At 47.0% G+C, this 17,793-nt stretch overlaps 1 non-coding gene and 1 pseudogene across 1 annotated transcript; one reads left to right on the top strand and one right to left on the bottom strand.

Annotated features, from left to right (window-relative positions):
- Nucleotides 1-7,820: 7,820 nt before the first annotated feature.
- LOC117199788 (U6 spliceosomal RNA) lies at nucleotides 7,821-7,927 on the top strand. Its single transcript, XR_004481126.1, has one exon. It is a non-coding gene; the product is annotated as a U6 spliceosomal RNA (small nuclear RNA).
- A 1,443-nt stretch (nucleotides 7,928-9,370) lies between these two features.
- LOC101289218 (40S ribosomal protein S24-like) lies at nucleotides 9,371-9,882 on the bottom strand (annotated as a pseudogene).
- Between the last annotated feature and the right edge of the window lie 7,911 nt (nucleotides 9,883-17,793).

Here is a 17,793-nt window from a genome sequence, read left to right as displayed (position 1 = left end):
AAGCCCTTCAAGAAGACAATGAACTTACTGAAAATATTTATTCTAAAATGTTTACATTTGTTGTAGAAAATCTGGAAAATTGAGAAATATGAAAAAGGAAACAAAATTACCCTACTTGGAAAGACACAAAGGAAGCTTCTGGGTGGCTCGTTACCCTCTAGCTCTTGAAAAGCACTTCTCTAGACACCCCAATACTTATCTTTAATGTAGCAAAGTCCACCTTAAAAAATTATACTACTTTCAGAAATATGCACAAACTCCATTAGGACCTTACCGGAGAATAATTGCACGGAATACCTCCCTGCCCGTTACATTCTCATTATTTTGCAATCCACTTCTACATAGCCTATACATCTAACAAAACATTCTTGTCATTTTTGTTTTAAACAGTGAATGCTTCCTAAAAGACACTTGAACAACATGGATGCTTTAAAGAAAGCTATTTTATATTTATCCAGACATTTACACTTTTGCTTTCTATTCTTCTCTTTTGCATAACTGGGCTCTTATTTGGTATTTTTCCCTTCTTTCTGCAGACGTTTTATTTTTGTATTTTTTAGCCTGTCTTGTGGAGTGGGTCTACATTTTCATTGTACCTGAAAATGCCTTTATTCCACTTTCAGTTTTGAAGGATATTTTCACGGAATCTGTCATTCTAAGTTGACACTATTCTTTCATCGCCTTGAAGATACCTTTCCATTGCTTCTGGCCTCTTTGTTTCTTCTGGCGAAAAGTCAGCCGTAATTCAGAATGTCACGCGCTCATGTATGATGCGTCTTTTTGTTCCCTAGCTGCTTTCGAGATTCACTCTGCGTCTTTGGTGTTCAGGGTTGTCTAGGAAATTGTCAGGTGTCATTTCCTTTGTGTTTCTCCTGTTTGTGGTTTGCTGAACACCATCCATCTATGCATCAACATCATTCATCGATTCTGGAAAGTTCCCAGTTATTATCTCTCCGAATCCTCCTTCTGCCGCCATTCTTGTTCTTTCACTCCCAACTCCGATAGAAAGTCTGAAAACTGAAATGCAAAGAGAAGAGAGACTGGGGAAGCGGAGAAGAGACCTTCTGAGACCTGTGGGACAATACACTAGCTTCCCTGTGACTCCCGTCACTGGTGACCTCAGAAGTTTTCAGGACAGTGTGGGAACTTCATCTCGAGTCAGGCTTGGGATCTGACACTGGTAGGGCGCCAGAGATATCTCTGTGCTTTTCCGTGAAGTGCCCAGTTCTCTTAACCGTGAGATCGGTCTCTCCACTTACCACCCGGATGCTATTCGGGGTGTCTGTTTGCTCTGTCTCTCACATTGGAGAAGTCCCCCCACCCTGTGACACTGCCTTTGTCTTTGGAGGGCTGCGGTCTAATACCCTGTGAAGCCCAGGCGTGCCTGAGTACACTTTGCATCAGATCCACTGCCCTGATCCCTACCTTCTGAAAGAGGCTGCCTTGAACCTGGGCGAGAACTCATGGTATTTATCCCCTCTCTCTTCCCACCTCACCCACATGGGGCAGACTATCTCTTTCCTCTGCAGAGATTCTTGGGAAACACTTAGCAGGTGGTCGAAGTATGTACTGAGACTAGGACTCCCTCATGTTTCCCATCAGGACTCCCTCATGTTTCCCATCAAACACGTCAGCCCACACGCTTTAAAACTGTACCCCTCTTTGCTCCTTACCCGCACCTACAACAGGGTCCTCCCACCCTGACCACTTCCACAAAGATCAAAGCCGACAGGAGTCTTGTCTTTCCTGGAAGGAGTTTGCAACTTTTTGGAATTTAGTTTCTTGTGTTCCTCTGTGTCCTGAGCTTTTCGCGAATCTTTTTTTATAATAAAAAATGATGATTTTTTTGAAAAGTATGTTTCAAACATAGGTTTGATTATGAGGATGAGAGCGCTGTTCTGTCCTGAAATGGAAGTAGGCATCCTAACCATTATATTTAATTCTGGTGTTTAATTAGGGGGAAACGAATTTTATTGTTCCCTAAGTAGCCAACCCAGATATTCATTACTTTGCACCCGGTTGTCTAAAACACGCGTGCCTTTTTTGTGTGTTTCTTCTTGTGCCTCTTACTTTTATCAATCAGTCTCTCCGTGGCTGTTCTCATATCACACTGTTTAAATAATTGCAGATTTACACGTGGGACAATTCGTTCTCCCTCTCCCATCCTCCACTGCCCTTCTTCCCGAAATTGCCAGGACGCTTTTGTGCATTTATTCTTCCAGATGATCAGAAGAATAATTTTGTGACCCGAAAAACAAACCCAAAAATTCCATGGTGACGTTCATTAGCTTTGTGTCAAACATACATTCATTTTGGAAAAAAAAAAAAAAAAAACACGTGCCAAGGGGGAAAGGGGGGTGTGGGATGAACTGGGAGATTGGGATGGACATGTATACACTATTGATACTATGTATAAAATAGATCACTAATGAGAACCTAGCGTACAGCACAGGGAACTCTACTCAGTGCTCTGTGGTGACCTACATGGGAAGGAAATCCAAAAAAGAGGGGATGTATGTATACATACAGCTGATTCACTTTGCTGTACAGCAGAAACTAACACAACATTGTAAATCAACTATACTCCAATAAGAATTAATTTAAAAAATAACATGTAAACACTATTGAATAATCTCATCCAGAAACATACTGCATTTCTTCATTTATTTTGGCCTCTTTCTCTACACCCTCCAGTACACTTTGTATTTTTCTTCATAAAGAATTTAGTTTTGAAAAAAAGAACAGTAGAGAACAGAGAAATTTATTACGTGAGGAGTCAGTTGGACACATCTATATGCCTGAGGCAGCCTTGGTGAAAAAGACCTAGTCTCCCGTCTTAGCGGTGTTAACTGCTTCCTCTCCCCTGTTTAACCTTATGGTACCATGGACACTTCTGCTTTGCTTTCTACCTCCTCACTCCAATCCCAGGCCCCATGCACGTTTGTCTATGACCACTTTCTTCTTTTCATTGAGTAAATGAGATTTTTTTTCTTACATTAGCATTGAATAACGAATCCCAATGGTCCATTTTCCAGAAATAGAAAAAAAATTTACCCCATAATACTTGAATATTCAATATCCTGATATGCATTTTAATAGGGAAATGGGGACGGCCTGGTAATATACAACAGTTAGAACGTTCACGACAAATGAAGAAAAATGGACGTGACTGGTAACTCCATGACCTTGTAAAATGTTGAAAGTGTAATTCTCCCTGAATTCCTTGCTGAAGATTATTGTTGTTAAGGTCTGGCACTGAAGAAGAGCTACTGTACTGTTTTGTATTCTTAAAGGGTATTGTCATGCACAAAGCAGGAACTAAAGAATAGGAAAAAAAAAAAAGATATTATCGAAGTTTCTGAGCTGCCATCCACCTCTCAGGACTGACATAACATACACTCAAACGTGGACATCAGTTAGAAACCACTGCGAAAGTGTATTCACTAGATCTTAACTAATTACAGGCATATTAAATCACCCAAATTTGTAGGTCTGACCCAGCATCCATACAGACATTTTCTCATGCTGTGTATGCCCCAGAAAGACGTGTGTGCACCATAGCACACCATTTTCATAGCAAGGCTGGAGTGGGCTGGGTTCAAATACATAATCAAATTTTAGAGGAAGTGAAATCATTTTTAAGTTGCTGCTGTATACACAGAGAATTAATACCCACACTGTAGTGGAATATATATTGATGTTTTCAGGCGAGGATATATTTTTGTTTTCAGTGCAAAAGGCCCGTAAGGTGTTATTAGATATGGTTAAAACAATAATCTTTTTCAAGAACTGCAAAGACGCCAGACTTAATTAGTTTCACATCACAGAGAAAAGTGCTGGAGAAGGAAATTGGAGTCAGACTCCTGACATAGCTTCTGAGCACATTGGGCATACCTGAACATAAGCAGAAGCTTCTATCCAGGCAGACGTTTCATAGGTAGGGAAGAGATTTATCTTATGGAAGTGAATATTTTTTCTCAGTGTTTTATTCTTCTTTAGGGTAGAACTCATTCTTTCTGCCTCTTTTCATTGCTCTTAGCTTGGCCTTTTTGTTTCTTTCCACTCAGCACCTGTGGATGCCTTGAAGTTTGTTCTCTATTCTTTGGTTATGTAATCAATATCGTAACAATCGTGCAAATACTAAACAGCCGTATCGAAAGCATATCACAGAGGAGGAAACTGGCTACCCTCTTTGCTCTCCAAGACTCCATTCCCTATAGGGGCCATCAGCAGACGGTGTCTGTAAAGGGCCGGTTAGTGAATATTTTAGGCTTTGAGGCTGCAGAGCCTCTTCATAATTTCTCAGATCTACCATTGCAGGATGGAAGCAGCCACAGGCAGCACAGAAACCACTGGGCTTGGTTTTATGCCAATACAACTTTATTTACAAAAACAGCGGCAGGCTGCGTTCGGCCTCGTGCCAGAGTTCAGGAGCCCTGCCCTAGAGAGAAGCACAGCCCTCCCTTCCCACTCTGCGCTCATCTTTTTTTTTTTTTTTTTTTTTTTTGGATGAGGACATATAGACCATGTTAGAACCTACAGATTGTCTTTTGTTTCAGGGCCTGTAAAGTTGTAGGTGTAGAAGGCTGAGGCAAGGAGCCTGAATGATCAGATTGAGTTGGCTGTTGGACAGTAGGGCTTCCTGGTGACTGCAGCTACTGCAAGCGTGAGTGGCTGCCCAAGTTGAAAGGACTCTGAGAATATACAAAGTCGTGTTGCCCGTGTAGATGGCATGGGGGGTGAACAAGTGTGTGTGTGCATGTGCCACCCTCCGCCCCTGCGCTAGGATCTACCTGGAAATGAATAAACACAGGGGCGCGCTAGGGTGCCTGCAGGAGTCCAGTATCCAGCAAACCTCAAGTCAGCCATGTAGCACAAACCTGAAATTGGAGAAGGCAACGCACCTGCTGATGTTGCGACCATAGAGCAATGCCGAGGTGAGCCTTTTCTCCTTCTCCACCTCCTTCCCGTAGCTCTGCTCTGTTCCCTCTGCACCCACTGCTCTGTTGATTCCGCTTCTGCCTGTCTTCCTCTGCGGCCACCGTCCCTAACGTACAGGGACTTCTCCTGGTGTTCAGGAGGCAAAGGACTTGCCGACGCGTTTATAGGAGGCTAGGAAAATTTTGTCTGGATGGAAAAAGAATGACTGATGGATTCAAATACTTGAAGCAACCACTGGTCGGCACGTACATACTGATGCTTCCCCAAACGTTCTCACTTCTTCTGTTTTCCTCCGAACCCTCAACAACATGGCATCAGTGGCAGCCAGCGTGAGAAGGGCACCCACACCCGGTTGATCGGTAGCCTCACACAGATGCAGCTAGTTTTGGTTTTCTACAGCCAGCGGACAGTCATGCAGGCATTCAGAGGCAGGCTGAAACAGCCTGCGCTTCAGCCCGGCTCCCATCTCTCTCCTCAGCCCAGATCTGGCTTCAGGACTCTGGACCAATATCCAGCTGCCCACCACGCATGTCCCCGTCCAACTCCATTTGTGTCAAAGACAGTTTGTCATTGTCCCTGGCACTGCTTCCCTAAGGAAGGGCCAAGGGAAGGATCCAGCAGTTACCTTTTGCAGTTTCTAGAGGATGCCCTCATCCCTCACCTCATGGCCCCCTTCTCCTCCTGCAAAGCCAACACCATACCATCTGCATCTCTCCCCGATTCTGACGCTCCTTTCTCATTTTTTCAATCCTAAAGACCCCTGGGATGACTTCGGGGCACCTGGATAATCCAGGTCCATCTCCTCATCTCAGGGTCTTTGCCCTGATGCCATCTTCAAAGCCCCTTTTACCATGTAAAGTGACATATTCACAGGTTCCAGAAATTAGGACTTGGACATTTTTATCTCACTCGCCACACTTCGCAAGCCCGGTATTAATCCTAGATTGTGCTTATCTTTAATGTCCCTCAAGTCTGCTCTCTTCTCTCTGCTTTTATGTCTACAGCCCTGGGCTTCATCCACAGTCTCAGCTCCTCCCACCTGGATTGCCACTGTAGCTTCCTCACTCGTCGTCTTTCTCCAGTGTACTTTCCATCTGGCTTTCAGTGTGTTTCTCTAACATTCCAGTCACTCTCATCACTCTAACTTGCATCACTCTGCTGAGGGAAGTTCTCCCAAGTGATGCCCTTGGCCTTCTACGTCCTAACTCTTCATCTACACGCTGAAGGTTGGCAGCTTCCAGCCCTACCTAAAGCCTCACCCATGAGTCTCTGCTGAGCTTTGCTGGCTCACACTTCTCTGTCTTTGCTTCTGCCCTTTCTTCTGTCGGGACCACCCTTCCCACATTCTTTATCCAACTCCTCCTCTTTCAACAAAACTCCCTTCGATATTGTCTGTCTTCACTAAACCTTACCGAACCCTAATTATTTAGCTGCCCCTTCGCAGCTCTTTCCCAGCATCCTGACCACACCACGCTAGTTGTCATTATACCACGTTATGATTTGTTATTTATTTGTCCCTTTCCACTTCTAGACTATAAAGTTACTCAGGGGAAGGCGGGCATATTATTTGACTTTTTTTTTTTTTTTTTTTGAAAGCCCTGGAGCCTCACACAGTGCCTGGCTGGCACGTAAGAGGTTACTTACATGTCTGTGCAAAGACTAAATCCGTGACAGAACAGCATAAAACTAGAAGTCAACCACAGAAGAAGAAATGAGACTAAGATGAAACAACATGCTACTAAAGACTAAATCCTTGAAATCATCATTAATTTATGGTTTGAATTTTTTTGGCCGTGCCGCATGGCTTGTGGGATCTTAGTTCCCCAACCAGGGATCGAACCCTGGGCCCCTGCAGTGAAAGCACCAAGTCCTAAGCACTGCACCGTACGGGAATTTCCTCATCAATTAATTTACAAATGCACTTCTCTCCTTGCTTCTCACCCTCACCAGGAACACAACCCATGGGGAAGGCGTGTGCTTTACTAACGTCCCTGTTTGCTTTCATCCATTTGTTCAACAACAAGTGTTGGCAGAGTGACAGTGAGAGACCCGCAGTGGTGTGCGTTGTGGATTCTCTGACTGGAAACCCTCCCTCCCTTAGACTGGTGTCCAGTAGCAGACTTGTCCCGCACCCCTGGTCCCCATGTCGGTCAAGGGCACTGCCACAAGGGCTCTGGCTAGGAAGGTGGGGTACTTGCTTCACTCTCTCTTGCTCGACAGCAGCGTAGAGTCGATCTCTTGGTACCATTCCTCCATCTCCTGAAAGCTCTTCAACCCACCCACCTCCCTCTATGACCATGACCCCCACCTAAACCACCTTGTTCATCCTCAGGAAGACGGTCCCTAGATCCACTCTGGCTTATGGGAGAGATTCTGAAACCCGCAAAAGCCACCCCTCTGCTCTCTCCCTGTTACGCTTGAAGCACTTGTCACAATGGCCCTGTGACACTGCATGACATGGGCTTCCACTCCTGTTCCAGCTTCATTTGATGGAATACTCTCCCTCACTCCCTTGGCCCCCAGGCCTTCAGTCTGGCTCTCAGCTCCCAAAGTAGCCAGCCTCTTCCTGCCTGGTGTGAGAGATAACTGGTCAGCTCGGGCGCCATAACAAAACACCATAGGTTGAGCGGCTTCAACAATAGAAGGTGATTTTCCCACCGCTCTGCAGGTTGGAAGTCCAAGATCAACGTGCCAGATGACTTGGTTCCTGGTGAGGACCCTCTTCCTGCCTTGCAGAGGGCCACCTTCTCGCTGTGTCCTCACACAGTGGAGGGAGAGAAGGAGAGAACTCTGGGAGACATTGATCCCATCAAACCATGACTTCATTTAACTTTAATTACCTCCGGCAAAACCCCATGTCCAGATACAGCCACATGAGTGTGCTCACCTCGGCAGCACGTATACTAAAATTGCAACGATACAGAGAAGCTGAGCACGGCCCCTGTGCGAGGATGACTCGCAAATTTGCGAAATTCGTGAAGCGTTCCATACTTGTACTGGCTGCCGTAAGACAACGCTTGTTCCTTCATGGACCCTCCTCTTTGAGGCTTGCATGCTTAAGGATCCCAAACGACTAAGAAATTAAAAAGAAAGAAGACTGTCATTCATACCATTCACACCTAAAGACTTTTATCTGTTTTGAGCATGAACTTCTCCTGCTACACAGAAGTAACAATATGGTAGTCAGTTTTGTATTTGGAAATGTATTGGTAGCAGGGATGTTTTCACAATTTTCAGAGATTATGCATTCTTCATGAATACTTTTGTATGGCTGCTTGAAAATATGAATTCCAAACTTGCAGTATAGCTGTGAACAACGTGAAAAACAAACAAACAAATACAGTCACATGACAGCGCTATACAGTCCCGTATGAATTTGGTGAGGTACAAGTCATTCATAGCACGTAGCCTAGACAGTCAGCTCACCAAATGTCATGTGCTCAGCTGTATTTCCTAGACCACCGTGTAAGGAGGTAGCACCAGGGGACTAGTTTTGCCTGCTGAGCTGTGAGCAGAGCCACACCTGTCATGTCCAGGTGCAGATGGCAAGTAGCCAGTACACGTCCTCCTTCTCTCTCTTCCGTGCAAGGTGTTTCTGGAGGCCACGTGTTCCAGATAACGTAGCTCCAGGGCACAGGGAGACCGCATGACTCCCATCAGACTGTGATGTAAGAAACGGAGCTCTGCTTTGGGACGACCTAAGGGGTGGGATAGGGAGGGAGGGAGGGAGGCTCAAGAGGGAGTGGATATGGGGGTATATGTATACATATAGCTGATGCACTTTGTTGTACAGCAGAAAGTAACACAACATTGCAAAGCAATTATACTCCAATAAAGATATATATATATATATATATGTGTATATATATATATATATATATATATATATATATAAGAAATGGAGCTTTGTAGCAATTTGCCCCTGATATTTTATGGATTCTTTTTTTTTAGCAGCATAACCTAGCTTATCCTGACTAATACATGTCTCAAGGCCGTTGGCATGCTGACGCCTCCACCCAGAATGTCCTTCGCTTCTTCTCCTCTCAGTTATCGTTTGGGTCTAAAGTCACATTCTCTAGGTTTTTTCCTCTGTCCTCCCAGCCTTTCTCAGGCCACCCTGCTTTACTTCCCCAACGCCTGCACCTTGCGGGATGCCTTCTCTCTTGTAACCATGTATCTTACTGCACTCTATCCTCCCAGCTCCTAGCTCATTGCCTACACTTGCTTGACCCTCCATAAATGTTCAACTTCTTAGTAGCGTGTGCTCAGGAAATACTGAATGGGTGGATGCAGGAATGAATGAGGGAATAGAACATGGTGATTCTGTGATCTAACCACACATCTGCTCGGATCTGAGTGGGGAGATCAGAGTTTGCACGTTTAAGTCAAGTCAGCACTTTTAAGGCCACAAAAGCCGTCCAACTTGATTACAGGTAGACCTTTTTTTGGGGGGGGTCATGTAAAAGATCTTAGTTTACTAATCTTCTCATGAAAAGGCTGCTCACATCTCCACCGATACAGCCACGGCAGAATCTTTACTCCTCTTGTTGCCAGCACCAGCACTGGCCTTTGCAGTCCCCCAGACTTTCTTCATTCTGTTCTTGAGTTCCTTTCGCTGTTTTCTGGACGTCTTTTTCTTCTCATACAGGCCGTGTCTTGCAGCCTGGGTTTGGGCTCATTCTTCTCCAGGTAATCCAAGGCATCATAAACCATGTCAAAGCCAGTTGTCTTGCCACCATCAAAATGGGTTGTGAATCCAAATACAAAGATGACATCTGGTGTGGTCTTGTATATGCATTTCGGCTAGTTTTTTCCCCCCAAATTTCTGTCTTAGGTCCTGTTGCCTTCCCAGGGTGAAGGGCACTGATGCCCGTTTGTTTCCGCTGAAGTAGTCGGTCGGTCCTGAACTTCCTGGTCCTGGATAGTTACTGTGTCGTTCATGACGGCCGCTGATCTTCAGGCAGCCTGGGAGGACAAGAGCACCGGTAGGCCTTTGGAGGGATGGGCTTCTGAAGATGGAGGCCCAAGTGAGGAGAAATAAAAGGATGCATTCCCTCTGAGGCAAGGGCAGGATCCTATAAAGAAAATCACTACATAGGCACACAGCTTTACCACAATCACTGTGATTATCAGGTTTTCTTAGGTATCTGTTACCAGAAAGGCAGGAAAATGCTCTGCGTTTCTCACACTTTCCTCCATCACCGTGATACCCCCGTGCATGCCTGAGTGTCATTCAGTGGGCTTGAATCAATACCCGCTGAAGATGAAACCAGCAGTTGTGTCACCCCCGGCTCCGCAGAGATCACCCTTGGTTTCTCGCCCTCAGCCAAAATATACACTGGGTCTCTCTTTGCTTTTGTGCTGTGGCTGGCATGTCGCTGCCAGCACCACTGCTTTCTGCCCACCAGCCGCGAGATCTCGTGACGGCCTAGACACATTCCTTTGGTGTCTACCAGCGTCCCCCAAAGCGGAGATAATCCAGCCTGAATGTGCACTCGGCACCGGAACGGCCCCCCTGGCTTTGGCTGGCAGCCCCCGAGCAGACCTTTTGTATCTGCGTCCCTTTGATGGACAGGCGCTGCGGATTCCCGGGACCCAGCTCCCAGAAAGGAACTCAGCAGGGAAGGGGGACTGCTAAGTATCCTTCCAACCTGAAGGTAAAAAACACAAATGAGAAGAGAAGGAACTGGGGCAAAGCTTCTGACAGAGCTGATACGTTGTCGTGGGAGAACAATACCCGGTTACGGGGACGCAAGACCTGGTATTTCTCCGTCGGCCTCATTAATCAGAGAAGGACCAGCCCGGCCGTGGTGATGCCAGTTCCCCAACCCATTGCTGCGGGTTTTAACTTTTGTCCTGATGTCTGAGGCTGACGTGTGATCCCAGGGCTCTCAGGTCAGGCGTGTGATCCCCGGGCAGTGTCACTCTATAAATAACACGCTGTGCTGGGAATAGCACACTTCTTCATTCCTCCTGCCAGAGACGACCTCTCAGCTCCTTGGGGGTCAGGACAAGGTGAGAGCCACAGAAAGGTGACAGAGAGACGGAGAGGGACATCATGTAGTGGATTGCAGAGGGTCCTCTCCCAAATTTACGTCCGTGGGAATCTCAGAATGGGACCTCAGTTGGAAAGAGGGTCTTTGCAGGTGTCATTCGTTAAGGGTCTTGGTTGGAAATCATCCTCGTGCCCTCAGTTCAGTGACTGGTGTCCTTATGAGAGGAAGGAAAGGGAGGTTTGGACAGAAGTATTCACAGAAAAGAACAAGCAAAGACAGAGGCAGAGATTGAGGTGAGGTGGCCACAAGCTAGTCAGCACCAAGGATTGTAGCAGCCACCAGAAACCAGGAAGGACCCTCCCCTGGAGCCTCACAGGGAGTGCAGGCCTCCGGACACCTTGACTTTGCACTTCTGGCCTCCAGAACCGGGAGAGGATACACTTCCCTTGTTTACAGACATCCAGGTGGTGGTCACAGGAAGCACACACAGACCCCAATGCTGGCATCCTGATGACACCAACACTTCTTTCCCGGGTCCTGGCGATAGGCTGCCTTCCAAACTAAAGGATTGCAAGAGCCAAGAGGCTGTTTCCTTTCTGTTGAACTTGATTTTCCTTGAAAATCCCAAATATGGCCCATACCCCCCATCACTGGGGTGCTGCCAGAGGCCCTTGAAATCCTTCAACCATTGGCACAAAGACGCGGAAATAGAATGAGGGGCTGGCCAACCAGGAGGCTTGAACTGCTTCTCATTTGTTTTCTTTGCTTGGGAAAGAAATCAGATGATCCCATGAAGGCCCCCGGGGTGAGAGCCGATGATTAACAACACAGAGCTGAAAATAGGCTTGTTTTTCACACCACCCTCTTGCTTTTTTTTTTATTTTTATTTTTTTGTCACAGAACCATGTTGCGACAAAACCAAGTTTAATTACTTCACACCTTGCACCTCAAGGTATGTGATTACTTTGAGAAAAGAGAAAATCTAGGTCCTGCCGTGCCGCCCACCCTGGACAGGCACAGTGGTTTTTACAAAGGTCCGTCAACGCTCTTAGGATCTGAGGTTATCGAGGTTCTTTTTATGGACACTTGTCCATGCCGGGGACCCGCTGAAGCTTAGTGCAGAGTGCGCTGACTGGGGAGACCATGATTCTAAGTAGGAGCCTTTGCCACGCCAGATTCCTCCGGGGTGAGTCAGTGATCACGGCAGGAAAGCGGGGAGGGGGATTACGACCTCTCCTATGGGACATTCAGAGTCACACTGCCCATAACAATATAGACATAAAGTGGAGACATCTAGGAGCCTGAGAAGTTCCCTACCATTCAGGGCAACAAGTTTCTGCAAAGTGTGAATGTTAATGGTACAAACCAAGGTTAAAAACAAAAAACAAAAACTTGCTCAGGGTGGCCCAGGGACCACACTCAGCTCCTGCAGTCCCTGCCATATGAGCCCCTGGTCGTTTCTCATCATGGCTATTTCCTTTCTTCCAGGCCTGTAGGACCCTATCTTTTTGACTCTACCTTTCTTCTGATTAGGTCAGGCCCACCCAGGGTAGTTGAGGGACTCAAAAGTCAACCAGTGAGGAACCTAGCCCACAGGGTGACATTCACATTGTTGATCCCCACGCTGAAACAAACAAACAACAGCAAAACAACAACAACGCCCTTCTGTAGGAATAAAAATTACGGAAAGATGGAGAGAAAAGGGGTAGTGGGTGCAGGCAGTCCTGGGTTTGGAGCCTACTTCTCATCTTGTGTGCACAGGTTACACCACCCCCTCAGCCTCGGTATTCCTTTGCATGGGGGTAGAAATCAAACCACAGTATTATAAAAATAATGTTTGTCCACAGTAGCCACACGGTGGAAGCAATCCAGGTGTCCGTTGACAGAAGAGTGGATAAGCAAAACGCAGTATTTATAAAATTCAACCCTGAGAAGGAAATCCTGACACAGGCTACAGCATGGGTGAAGCTGGAGGATATCATGCTCAGTAAAATAAGCCAGACACACAAAGACAAACATGGTGTGATTCGACCTCAGTGCAGTATGCAGAGGATCACATTCATAGACACAGAAAGTGGCGTGGTGGTTGCCAGGGCTGTGTGCAGGGGGAACGTGGTATTAGTGTTTAATGGGTATGGATTTTCAGTTTCGGGAAATGGAAAGCTTCTGGAGAGGGACAGTGGCGATGATAGCACAGCGATGTGAATATACCTAACGCCACTGAAACGCACACTGAAAAATGGTTAAGATGGTCCAACTTATGTTATGCGTGTTTTGTACCACAACTTAAAACTAATAATAATAATAGGTTATTTAAAAGAAAAAGAGAGAGTGACATTCACCACATTCACAGGTCCCACGCATTCTCAAGAGGAGCCCACTCTACACCAGCAGAAAGGGATCTCGGGGTACATCTTAGACTTCAACCTCCCACACCAATAAGTGCGTTCACGAGGGCTAGCCCAGTGGGCCACTGGGTCTCAGTGGAACTGCAGATTCCCTGGGAGACTGGTAGTAGCTACCTGAGAGCCACCCTGCTCTGGGGAGAGGAAGCTACCCTGAATACCCTCAGGCAGTGAGGGTCGTGCCTAGGGTGTCCACCCCCCTGAGTGTGCAGACCACACCAGCCCCCGGCGTAGCGCGCAGCCCTACCCTTCTGGCAGAGGGACTCCCGTGTGAAGCTGGCAGCCCCATCTGTACCGGCCCGAACACACGGAGTTGATTTACCGCCGGGTTACAAAAGCTCTATCACGATCACCTGGCAATGTGGTTTCTGATGTTTTTTTTTTTTTTTAATTTTTATTAGAGTATAGTTGCTTTACAGTGTTACAGCCACTATGGAAAACAGTATGGAGGTTCCTTAAGAAACTAAAAATGTTTTCTGACTCTTGGTCTAGACAAGGGCCATGGGATTTAGGATGCACTCCTTCAGTCCAGAACTCCTCTGGAGACCTCCATGGCCCTTTTTTTCCACCGATGGTTTGCAATCGATGTAACCAGTTAGATGGGCTGCTTGATGACACGGCTGGAGGAGCGGAAACGCATGTTGGAAACTTATGGTTTGAATTCTCATGGGGAAAAAAAATGCTTTGCGCAGAGCTTGACGGTTTAATTCTGAGACAAAACATGACCTATGTGCAAGTATGAAGCATGGGAGATGGTGCCTGGCGCCTGAAACGTCTTCTGGACCTCCCATGTGTGCAGGTTCTGCCTGTCTGTCTGTCTCTCTCTGTCTTTTTCTGTTTCTATGTCTCCCTTTCTGTTTACTGATCTCTGTTTCTCGCTTTGTCTCTCTCTAGATGAACCACATCCTTTATCTTCAAAAGGAAACTCTATATGAGGGTGCTCCGTGGAGTCTCGTGCTCCCTGTCACGTACCCAGATTTCGGAAACCTTTGCAAGGCTCTCCACGAAGCCACAGCTGGTCCCCCCTCTGGTGAACTGAGTGGTTAGGGTTTGAACACGGAGGGCGTCTGCTTCAGAGTCTTACCAGTTGGCTGGGCGCCCTTCCTGACACGACATGAATGCTCAGATCTTCACTGGATTCACTGCCTGCCTTGTTAAGAGTGGGTTTTAAACAAAATGCGTGCTAATCCATCTCCCCCCATTTTTCCTGGGTATCATTTGCTTGTTGCTCTAGGTGCCACCGCAGAATATTGGCCTTTTTTCCCCGGTCTCTTTGCTCAATGGACATTTTGACCTCTGTTCCCCCTGGAACCACCTTGACTTTGATTTCTGTCCTGGTCACCACGTTACTCCCCAGCTATTAAGAGCCAGCGTGTCTCAGACAGGGGGCCCTTGAAGCGGCCTCCGGCCAAACCTGCGTCGGGTCTCTTTCTTCTGTTCTCTCCTGCCGGCCTGTGTACCTTCACGGTGCCAGTTCATGAAACCCTCCGCCGAGGGGTGATGCCCAACGATTGCCTGAACTCTCAGACCTTTGAACGCCTTCATCCTTTCGAAAAAGAATGACAGTGCCTTTGAAAATTCAGTAGAAAGAACGTTTCGTTCCACCCTGAGATCATACGTAAGATTATATCTCCCGGGAGGTGTCCTCACATATACCCCATGAGTGTTTTATGGGTAGGAATCCTTGTTTCGGGGTAGGATGGGAAGATGAGGCCAGGATGAGAAAATGGCTCCTGGGGAGGGTGTCTGGATGGGTGTAGCTCAGGTCAGACACCTGTCCCCTGACTTGGGAGAGGAGGGAGGGGAGAAACTGTCCCCTTGGGCTTTCTGAGTAGGACAGAAGCACCTGGACCTACCTTCTAAAGAGCTGACTCAACATGCGAGAAAGTCCTTCCTCACAAAGAAAGTCAAGAGCAGGCAGATGGATCCCTGGACAGCTCTGCCCCAGGAGCTGAGACCAAAGACGACAAAGACATGAAACAATATGAGCAGGTTCCCGCATGGAGAGACCTAGCAGGGCGGGGTGATGGGTGGGTGCTGCAAACGGGGCCAAGGTCACAGCCCAGAGTCTTACCCGCCATACCGTGTTGCCCCCCATATATTGGAAACGATTTTGGAGAGCATTCTTTTAAGCAGCAAAGAATAGAAAGAGACTCTTAATTCCTCAATCCAAGGCATAGAGGGTTTAGCTTACCAGTGATTTCAGGAGACACAGGGATACATCCTGCGCTTTCTGGCTTTAGGGGCAGTCAGTCTTGTGAAGATTAAAAGGAGTTGAATTCAAACTACTGGGCTCTATGCCCCCACGAGGGAGGGACCTATTAGTCTGCTAACTTTTACAGAACGTGGTTGGTATTTCCTTTGTGCGGCTGTCGTGAGCTTTAGGTGCGGTGAGAGCTTTAAAGAACACGGCACAGCGTATATATTCAGCACTCTCGGGTCGTTCGCTGAGTCTGGTCTCCCAAAACTCAAAAGGGAGACTGACGACAGAAGGAGTGAAATCTGTCATACGCGTTCTGTTGAGCTTCTCTGTTTCTGATGATCCATTTAGCGGTAGAAAACACCGAAAGGGACAAGAGTCCAGTGGATCTAGGCATCCAGATGGGACCTTCCTCTTATTTTAGGATTGACTTTTTTTTTAACATTACCTCCTGGCAATTTATTATCAAACGGGCCTATTCATGCCTTTCACACATGCATCCTTCTACGGATGTGCTTATATCCACAGAGTCCTGCGTGCATACACATACGTACATATTGAATTATTTGTAAGGTTGTTACTGAACCAAACTTGGGGCCAGTCACCCAGGCACAGCAAAGCCAGTCTCCTGACGGCACGTTGTGGTGAAGGAAAATGCAGTGTTCATTGCAGGGGCCAAGCCCATGCTCAAAAGGTCCAAAGTCTCCCGATGGATTTCAGGGAAAGGGTTTAAAAGACAGGGTGAGGGAGTGGGGTTGTGGGCTGTGTGATCAGCTAGTGGACACTGTTCTGATTGGTTGGTGGTGAGGTCATCGGGAGTTGACATCCTCAGCCTTCCGGCTCCAGCCAGTCTGGGGTCTCCGTGCTGGTGGGCAGCATGCAGTTGACTTCTTCCCTGGTGGAGGTTTCAGTATCTGCAAAACAGCTCAAAGGACGTGGCTCGGAATATGATCTATAGTCCTTGGAGGAATGGAGTCCTTGGCTTTCTTTAATGATTAACTATTATTAATTTATTTTGCTTGACCATTTTCCTTTATTTCTTCATTTCTCACTTCTATGATTAAATTTGTTCTTTGGAACTTGGGGAAGGCCTAGGAGGTGAAAGTTTTTCTACAGACAAGAGGCAGGGGATGGAGTGGTCTGTACTGGGAAGGCCCCATAGGCTGCTGCTCATATACAGGGGGAGTGGAATTATTGAAACCTTCTCTACATCATCATCTACAGAGGGAAAGCCCAGGACTAATGTGCTGTAGTATAGTTGAAACCATACTGGCTGGGAGTCAGGAGGGCGGGTCCTGTTTGAATCTCTGCCATTAACTAGTTGTGTGATGGTACCCATGTCACTCAACCACTCTGGCCTCCAGTTTCTTCTTCTGCATAATTAGGTGACTAGTACCCCTGATCACTCCCACCCCTTACCGTCAGTATGTTTATGGATCTATTAAGACAGTTAACCTGGGCGCTGAACTCAGGATATGGTCTGGCTCCCTGGAACACTGATACCCCTGCATTTATGAAGCTGAGGGCACCTGAGGGTGGGTGTGTTCAATTCACTGTGGGATTATTTTGTCTCAGTCAGTGTGGGCTGCCATAACAAAACACCACAGACTGGGTGGCTTCACAACAAACATTTATTGCTCACAGTTCTGGAGGCTGTAAACCTGAGATCAGGGTACCAGCACGGTTGAGTTCTGGTGAGGACCTTCTTCCTGCTCACACATGACCACCTTCTCGCTGTGTCCTCACATGGTGCAGAAGGAATTCTTCTTCTCCTCCTTCCTCTTCTCCTTCCCCTTCCCCTTCCCCTTCCCCTTCTTCTTCCCCTTCCATTCCCCTTCCCTTCCCCTTCCCCTCCCCTTCCCCTTCTTCTTCCCCTTCCCTTCCCCTTCCCCTTCCCTTCGCCTCCCCCTCCCCTTCCCCTCCTTTTCCTTCTCCTTCCCCTTCTCCCCCTCCTCTTCTTCTCCCTCCTCCCCACTTCCTCACCCTTCTCCTGCCCCTCCTCCTTCTTCTTTACTCATCCCATCCTGGGTCTCCACCCTCATGACCTCATCTAAACCTAATTACTCCCCAAAGACTCCACCTCCAAATACCATCACATTGGGGGTTAGGGCTTCAACATACGGATTTGGGGAGACACAATTCAGTCCTTAGCAGTAGGCATGCTACTTCTTCTGGGAAGTACCACTTTATCACTCAAGTGATTTATAAATATAAGTGTTTCTTTGTCTTAATATCAGTGTCATAATTTTGA

This window comes from Orcinus orca, chromosome X (assembly GCF_937001465.1).
Source record: "Orcinus orca chromosome X, mOrcOrc1.1, whole genome shotgun sequence".
Classification (NCBI taxonomy): Eukaryota; Metazoa; Chordata; class Mammalia; order Artiodactyla; family Delphinidae; genus Orcinus; species Orcinus orca.
The sequence above is the reverse complement of the archived record's forward strand: the minus strand, read 5'-3'. Positions and strand labels throughout refer to the sequence as shown.